We start from the raw sequence: 9104 nt of genomic DNA on the forward strand, positions 1-9104 counted from the left end.
CGTTAGGCCAATGAGCAGTGCCCCGGCATTTTAGAGCTTAGCCCCAGTTTAGTTCAGTTGGCTGACTCCTTGATACTGTCTCTCTCTCTCTCTTTTTTTTTTTTTTGTCTGTGCTGTTTACCCGCGCCCCCTGCAGTGGAAGTGTGGCGTCCTAACCACTGGACTGCCAGGGAATTCCCTTGATACTCTCTTTTATTCCCTCCTTGGGGAAATCCTGCCCAGGCTGCCAGAGGTCTCTGATCCAATTGGAGGGAGAGACCCCTAGTGCTTAGGAGCAGCTGCAGCTAGGTCAGGCCCTCTGCTTGTGGGAAAGGAGCAAACAGGACAAGGAAGTTCCAGGTTGGGATCCCAGGGCACACGCTAGCACTGGGCGCATTCCCAATTGGTGCACCCTCTGGGAAGGTCGGTGGATTATGGTGTTTTGATACCTGCTCTGCACCTTAGCCTTTTTCAACTGGGGTTCCAAGAGAAAATGATTTGTGTGACTTTCCTCAATACTCTCAAGGATTACACATAGCTGATACCATTTGAGATGCATAGGATACAATTCTTTATATACCTAAGGGATACCTTAGGGTGTTAGGGCTTAATTCTTCCAGAATTGGTTGAGGAGGGTGGCTGTGTCTTGATATCAGAGAGTCTTTACCTCACCTCTCCAAATTGGCCTCCTCTAGTGCTGAGGAAGTTGCAGACCACACTGTTCTTTCCCTGGGATTGGATTGTGTTCCTGTCCTTTCTACCTAAGCTGCTGACCTCCCTTCCCATTGGTGGTTACCAAGGGCCCAAGATCCCAAGGGCCAAGACTGGGCAACTCCCGGGGGTACGAGAAGAGGACAGGGCTTTCTTGTTCTGTCCTTTTGCCTTGGTAGTGGTTTCTCACCATTACTGCTTTCCGAATACCATACTTATTTATTCAGTTGCCTGTTGGTATCTATCTCAAAGTCAGCATGTCTAAAACGGAAAGCATCTTTTGCATGTCCTGTATATGACAAGCCACAAACCAGGGTATCTGATGGCTTCTCCACTCTCCTTAGCTAATTTAGTTACCCAGTCTTGTTCAGTTTTTCCTTCATTACTGTCTCTCACATCTGTTCACTTTTTTCCACTCCCTCCACTGCTAACTTTGTGTATAATTTCTTGCTCTGGGTATTTCAGCAGTCTTTGAAATGGTCATCCTACCTCCGTTGCCTCTCTCACCCAATTCTCATGGATGCCCAAGAGACCTTTCCAAAATGCCCACTGGGCTGTGTCATTCTCTGTTTAAATTCTGAAATGGTTCTTTCAAGTAGAATTTAAAAGTTAAACAAAATCCTGAAATGGTTCCTCCAAGTGTCTAGAATTTAAAATTTAAATTCACTAGAATGGCGCACGAGGCCATCCATGATTTGGATCCTGCCCACCTCTCCAGCCTCTCTTGTGCCTTATGGTCTAGGCTTAGTGAACCCCTGCAGTTTCTTTGCCACCATGTGATTGCTCAGGCCTCTTCCCACTGCCAGGAATGCCAGTTACCTCCTTCCTTCCTTTCTATCTCTCTGCCCCCACCCCACCCCACCCCATCTTAGCTGACAGCCTGTTCATTTATTAAGACAGTTCCGGCACTGCTACCTTAGGAAATCTCCAATCCCTGTAACCTCTTAGGTGCTTCTCTTCTGGAGCAGCAAAGAATATGAACCTTTTTTTTTTTTCAGGTGTGCTTGGATTTAGTTGCTTTGTGACCTTGGCGAGGTTTCTAATTACTGGTCTGCTTTCTCAACTGCAAGATAGGAATAACAATACCTTAACAGGGCTGTGGTAAAGGCTAAATGAGAGAAAGCATGCAAGCCTAGCCCACAGCAGCCTTTCTTCTCTTCTTCAGTACACACCCCAATGGCATTGCTTTATACCAGTAAGTGTCTCTTTCCATTGTGATTGTGAGTTCACCCATCTGTCTCCTTCTTTAGCCAGACTGAGAGTTCCTTTAAGGTGTCGTTCATCTCTGCCTCCCCCAAAACACAGGAGAAGGGCACACGTTTGGGGAGCAGCACTGTGAGTTTCATTTTAGAAATGAGTTTGAGGTGCCTGTGAGAATGTCCAAGTGGATCCAACTGGATACAGAGCTCAGCAGAGAAGTCTGGATTGGAGATAAACTTTGGGGAATGAGTTGGGAGTGTGTCAGTGGTGGTTGAAGACATGATTGGGATGAGGTGTATTGTCTTAATTTAGGTTACTTAGAAAACTGAACCTGAGGCAAAGCTGCAGTGCTAGTGCTGTATTGGTAGATACAATCCCCAAGCAGTGAGGGTGAGGAAAGCTAGGCAGGAAAAGAGAAGAAAACACAAGGTTTGTTTTAATGAGTGGGCCACTGCTTCACAAATACACAACCGGCCACTTCTCCATGTGTGATGTCTCTGGATAGACTATACAGAAATGCTACGTTTGGGTTGATGGAGGGATGGAGAGAGCAAATTCACCTCCTCTCTCTTCTGTCTCCTGTCCTTCGTTGCTCCAAGTTTGCCCTGTTGGGTGTTTGCTCCCCTTCACTTGTTGGGATTGTGTTAGTTGACCACCAGGAAAGCCAGATCCCATGCCCTGCAGCATGGCGTATCATCCAAGTCCTGAAGTGTGAGGTGAACAGAAGGGCACTGGCCTATAGGACTTGGTCAAGACAGAGTAAGCAGCTAGAGGTCTGGGAATCAGGTGAGGCTGCAGATCACCTGAGGAGAGAGTATAGGGCAGGAGGAGGGCGGAGCCCTGGGCAGTTCTGAGAGTTAAAGAACCCACAGCAGAGCCCCAGGGATCATCACTGGAGCAGAGGCCCCCAGAGGAAGAGTCACAGGGCCAAGGAAGAGAGAGATTTGGGGGAGGTAATTGATAGTTTCATGTATTGCTCAGTGGTCAAATGGGCCTGAGTTCAGAAAGAAAGTGGCATCTGATTCTGAGGTGCCTGGTGAGCTGGTCAGAGCTCCCTCTATTGGTGGAAGAGAGGGAAAAGCAACTGGGTTGTGGTGGCGAGAAAGGGGAGAGAGCAGCACGTGTGCGCTACCGTTTCCCGATATTCAGTGGTGGAAGTTGGGTGGCCAGGGGATGGCAGATGGCTGACGCATCATTGCCTGTAGATGATAATGGGAGCTGCTCATGGAGCCCAGGAGATTTCTGGAAACGGATAGGATGTGGTGGTGGGGAGGGAGGCCTAGTGAGGCGCTGTGTGTACCAAGGATGGTGCATAGCATGGGAACAGTCTCCTTTGATCCATCTACACCCAGAACTGTCAGTTGTGATACAAGAACACAGTCTCAATTTTGTCTCCTAGGAGCCCCTCTCTTCTTGGGGTTCTTGGGCAGATTTCCAGGGTCAACATCACCTTCCCCAGCCTGGAGACAACTTTGTGAAGTAAGTATAAGGCTTATATCCCAGCTCTTACACTTACAAGCTGTATGAACTTGGGGAAATTGCTTAACTTCTCAATCTCAGTTTCTGTATCTATAATAGGCTAATAGCACCGTCCTCAGGTGGTATTTTTTCCTCAGGTAATCTTCAGGGAAAGGTCAAATGAGAAATCATGTTTGACACAGGTACTCAATAAGAAATGATACTGGGGGAGGATGATATTGAACAAATGAAAAGGAAATAAAATGCAAGCAGCCACATTCCCAAGACATACACGTGTGACACAAATAATCATATTTTGGTCTCCAAAGGACAGGCAATCCTCAGTGCCCCAGTTTTTGGCTTGTTTTCATGGGCGGTTACCATCCTATTTTCTACCATCCAGGCACTGTTTCCTCCTACTGTTAGCAGGCCAAGGCTGGGGAAGAGTCAAATGTTCGTGGCACTCCTACCTCACCCCAGTTTGAATTTACCTTCGTGGTTCCCATTTTCTGTGCTGTCGCGGAGCGGGAAGCAGGAGTGGGTGCAATACAGAGACCCGAGTCTCTGCTGGCTAATCCTAGGAAATGTGCAAGGCCCCAGAGCCAGTTCTGCCCTACTCAGCCTTGGAGCTGAAAGTGAGCCAGGACCCTGTGTGCTCTACAGCTCCACGTGCCCAACTGGGGAAGCTTCATAGCACTAAATACCTTGAACCCTGTCAAGTAGGCCCAGAACACCTAGAGAACACGGAATCTGAGGGTGAGCAGCTTCTCCTGCCTCCCTGTGGACGTTAAACTCCATGTAGCCCTCTCCTCCTGTATGTATATCGAGAAGCATGTCCATTCACCCAGGCTTCCTTCATCTCTACCACATGTGGCAACGGAAACAGGCAGTGCTGCTCCCAGGGACAGACAGCCTCTGTTGCTCAGGGGGGTAGCCTGGGATGTTTGGCCTCCATTTCTCTCCAGAAGGCTGGGGAGTTCGGGGGTGAGACCTGGACATCTCGCTCGAATAACTGGTGTTAGAGTAAATATACGTCTGTCACCCTGTGTTTTGTTACTTTTTATTGTGGGAAATTTTAACATACAAATGAAGAGAGTAGAGTGTAATGAATCTCCATGTGCCCATATTCATTGTTTCATGATCCATCTTGTTTCCTCTGTGTAGCTCTTCTTCACTCTCCTCTACCCCCAGATTATTTTGAAGCAAATCCCAGACATTATTTCATCCAAAAGTATTTTAGTATCCCTAAAAGATAGAGCACTTAAGAAAACTACAATACCATTATTGCACCTAAAAAAAAAAATTCATCAAATATCCTGTGTTCATATTTCCCTGATTGTCTTATAAATGTTTTGTATTATAGTATGTGTATTCGGGTAAGGTTCAAGAAAAAGATACATACTACAAATAGTTGTCTTTTGAGTTCCATATTCTAAATTATCATGAGTGCATCAATACAACATATACTTTATATGCATGTATCTTAAACTTCATTTTCAGTGTGTCAGCAATTCAAATATAGCTTATGTTATCCTGAGACTACAAAGAACACAACGTGGAGGAAGATTGAGAACAGAGGTTCCCAGTACATAGTCACTAGTGATTGTAGAGATTTTCCTTTTAGTGTTTTCTATGTAAAACATTAATTTAAAGATGTCCTGCCATGGCTCTGCAAGAATAGATTTGCCAGAGGGGGAGTACAATGAAAAAAAAATGGACCCAGGGTTGTTAGGAGATAAAAGATGGAAGTCAAGGAGAGAGAATATATTTTGAAACTAAATATAAGGATTTCCTTCATTCCGAGTGTAAGCATCTGTCTTAGCTTGGGCTGCTATAACAGAATACCATAAACTGGGTCACTTATCAACAACCAAAATTGATTTCTCAGTTCTGGAGGCTGGAAGTCTGAGATCAGGGTGTCAGCACGGTCAGGTTCTGGAGAGAGTGCTGTTTTGGTTGCAGGCAGCTGACTTCTTCATATCCTCACATGGCAGAAAGAGAATAAGCTAGTTCTCTGGCCTTTTATGAGGATATTAATCCCATTCGCGAGGGCTCCACCTTTTTGACCTAATTACTTCCCAAAGCTTTTACTTGGAAAAATATATCACATTGGGGATTAGACTTCAACATATGAATTTTGGGGGACACACATTCAGTCCATAACAGCATCCAAATTGGTGTTGAGGAGAGAAATTATATCCTCTTGCTTTTGCCTCAGATTGCCCATTAATATACCAAATATATAGTGCCCATCACCGGAGAAGGAGCACTCCCAGCATTGTATATGGAAAGGCTGGGCAGTGGGAAAGGAAAGTGATGGGAGAGCAGCTTGCTTTTGAGATACTCTAGGTAATGGGTATCAAACCCTTCACTTTGGGAAGTCTGTCAAATAGCTGAAGCAGTGACTCTCCAACTTTAGAAATGATGGTAGATGTAACAAATTTATACTGAAGATTTGAAAGGATTGAAAAAATGTTTATGGAAAGGGGTCAGATAGATACCCAGGCAGTAAGGGAACGTGGGTATTGAACAAGAGTTATGTGCTTTCAACCTCTGCTCCACAGGTCAGGTTCAAAATTCTAAACCCTTTGACTTCAAATATGGGGCACATACCAAGTAAAGCTTTTCTTCAAATGCAGCAACTGGATGGAGCTATAAGAAAATAAACACTTCCATAGAATGTAACTTAGAACAGCCCTTTGAACTTCATTCAAGCCACACCAAACTGGCCAAAGATGTTGCACTTTTCAACAAACAGAATAGTGGAGGTGCCACAGACAACCCTTTTATCATAGGAAGAGACATGTAAACGTGCAAGAGAGTGATGGAGCTGCAGTCAGCACTGGATGCAGTGAGAAGAGTATAGAACAGTGACTGGAAAAGATGACTTTCTCCGTCCCTATCCCTGTCAAAATTCTGGATTTATAAACACTGAGGCCAGTCTTATCCATTTTCAGAGAATTGGCTTAGTGGAGAAGGAAGTGGCAAGATTTTTTTGTCCCCTGAAATTGCTAAATAGGACTTTACAAAGAGGCACATGAGGGTCATGAGATGACTCTGAAATAAGCTGAGGAACTTGAAAGGTGAATTTTACAGACGTTAGAGGTCATTTCTCCCTGGCTTGCTGAGCCCTTCAGAGTCAGCCATGAGTGTGGTATGACCCACTATTCCCATCTTGTTAATCATGGCTGCACAACAACAAAGGGAATGGCATAAACCAGCTTCCCCATGAAATGGGGAAGCTAAGAAAAAGATTGCCCAGTAATTTTAGTTCTGGGGGAGGGAGGTATTTCCAACTTCTCAAAGATTTGTGCCCCCAGGGTAATTTGTTTTCTGTTTAATTTTTCATATTTTATTCCTGGTATTAATAGGTTAAGAAAGAACTTTCCCAAGTACTGATTGATAGATAATGTTTATAAGCAGCACACAAAATGTTCAGTTTCACAAATAATAACATTCATTGATCCCTTTAAATGCAATTTCAAAATCTGTGTATCCTGAACGGCAGGAAGTTGAGCAAGTGATTTCTGTAGCTATATTTGATTTTAGTCAAGGACACTTTTCCACAATGAACAAGTACTAACAAATATTAATAAAACACTATGCCAAATGCTTATTGGGCTGTCAGCTTTTTAAGCAATGCCATTCCAGCTACTACTGAAAGCATTTATTTTAGAAGCTTTAATCTGATCTGGGAAAATGGGTTCTCCTCCAACTTGACAAATAGTATGTATAAGCCCCAAAGCTTTTAAATAAAAAAAAGCCTTCCAACCCTGAAGCATTCATGTGAAACTTAGTTTCTCAAAATAAAAAATCACTCGATATCTGAAGAAAATATTAAAACAAGTTATCTCTTGAGACAGATAAACATTCTTACAAAAGAGAAACACAAATTAATTCACTATCCTTAATACTCTGTTAGATTACTGTTGTCTAGAAATGAGAATACATGAAACACATTTTCACTTATCATAGGGTCCAAGGTGACATTTAGATTTCACATATTAAACAGTTACAGTATAGCCTACAATGGCACAAAGACACATAATACTTCATTCAGATAGTCAAAAGTCAGAAGGAGCTACATGATTTGCAAGATACTTTAACTTTTGTGTGGTCATTAAAACCCAATAAGTAATTTGAGTATGGTATTATAAAGGCAGGCAATTAAAATCTCAAATATCACTCTAAAATCAAAGACATGAAAATCTTGTGTTTCTTTATCTTTTATTTACATGGTTAGGTATCAGGACCTTACTGTAGAAAATATTGTTACTATTTATGGTTGCCCCAGAAAATAATGAAGCTTCAGGAATTTAAAATTATAAAAGAAGCTTCAGTTCTTCATTCATAGTAAGCAAGACTTTAACCTCAGCAAACTTCCTGGGATCCTTTCAAATAGAGAAGATATCTGAGACTTCCCTGGTGGTCCAGTGGGTAAGACTCTGCTGCTCCCAATGCAGGGGGCCCGGATTCAATCCCTGGTCAGGGAACTAGATCCCACATGCATGCCGCAACTAAGAGTCCACATGCTGCAACTAAGAGTCCGCAGGCCACAACTAAAGATCCTGCACGCAGCAACGAAGATCCCACATGCCTCAACTAAGACCCGGAGCAGCCTAAATAAATAAATAAATATTAAAAAAAAAAAAAAAGATATCTTCAATTTGTACTTGACCTTGTCTTCCAATTGATGTTTCCTTGACTCATTTCAGTGATGAACTCTATGACAAGGTCTTCAAGAATATCCACTGGCTTAGTATAAGGATTCTAACCATCCCCAAACCCATACATCATTCTTGTAATTCTTTAGAAAAAAGTTTCTTTTACCAGGTCTACCTACCGCACCTCCTCCTCTTTCTTCATTTTCTTTCTCAAAGGTGGGGTTTTCTTCCCTATCTTCTCAAGGGCATTTTTATTCTTCAAGTATGTCCTTGATGTCCTGCCAGTGCTATTTCAGACTTGGACTCAGTTGGATGGCTGGGGTGCCAGGTTTGGAACAGAGCTGGGTGCAGTGCCAAGGTCTCCCCAAGTCATTACTCAATGACTGGAGCTGGTGTCATGACAGCAGCAGGAGAATCCCATCCTAAAGGGAAATCTGCATCACTGCTTCCATGGTTAGATTTGGATGGGTGGTGGGATGACATGATTGCTGAGGCCAATCTTGGAGGATGGAGGGAGAATAGTGACTTTGCTTCTAGGTGGGGTTGGGAGTAAACTTAGGCCTCCAATCCCTGTAGTCCTGGAAAACGTCATCTTTTGGTCATAATGTTCCCATTATTTAACTTGATGATCTGTCCTTCCTTGAAGCCCAGATTCAACTTGGGATGAGCAGCCATTTCCTGAGATTCTTAGGATATCTCAGATACCTGCTTTACACACCTGAAGTGATTTTTGCAAAGGGATATTAAAGTCAAAGGCATCACCCTGATCTATGAAGCAAATGCCAATGAAAGCACTATGTACAGTGTCATCCTGGAGCTAGATTGCAAAATAGAACCTGGAATCTGTCACTGTCTCCTCAGCCAGGATATTGTTCTACTGGTGCCTGAGCAAAGAGTTCCCCTGATATTTTATACTCGAGTTGATATAGGCAGTCTTTCCTTTTAAAGTGAACAGTCTAAGCAGACTGACCTGAATTCCAGCCTGTAGCCACCATTGGAGACCTGGGGCAGAATCTGGTAGACATTGACATCCAGCTTCATGCGTAGGACAAGGCTTGTACTTTGGGCCACTGTCTTGGCCCTGCTCTCCAT

General features: G+C 43.5%; 1 pseudogene; it reads right to left on the reverse strand.

Annotated features, from left to right (window-relative positions):
* Nucleotides 1-8304: 8304 nt before the first annotated feature.
* On the reverse strand, nt 8305-9104 carry LOC132377338 (adaptin ear-binding coat-associated protein 1-like; annotated as a pseudogene).

Source organism: Balaenoptera ricei, chromosome 13 (genome assembly GCF_028023285.1).
Source record: "Balaenoptera ricei isolate mBalRic1 chromosome 13, mBalRic1.hap2, whole genome shotgun sequence".
Classification (NCBI taxonomy): domain Eukaryota; kingdom Metazoa; phylum Chordata; class Mammalia; order Artiodactyla; family Balaenopteridae; genus Balaenoptera; species Balaenoptera ricei.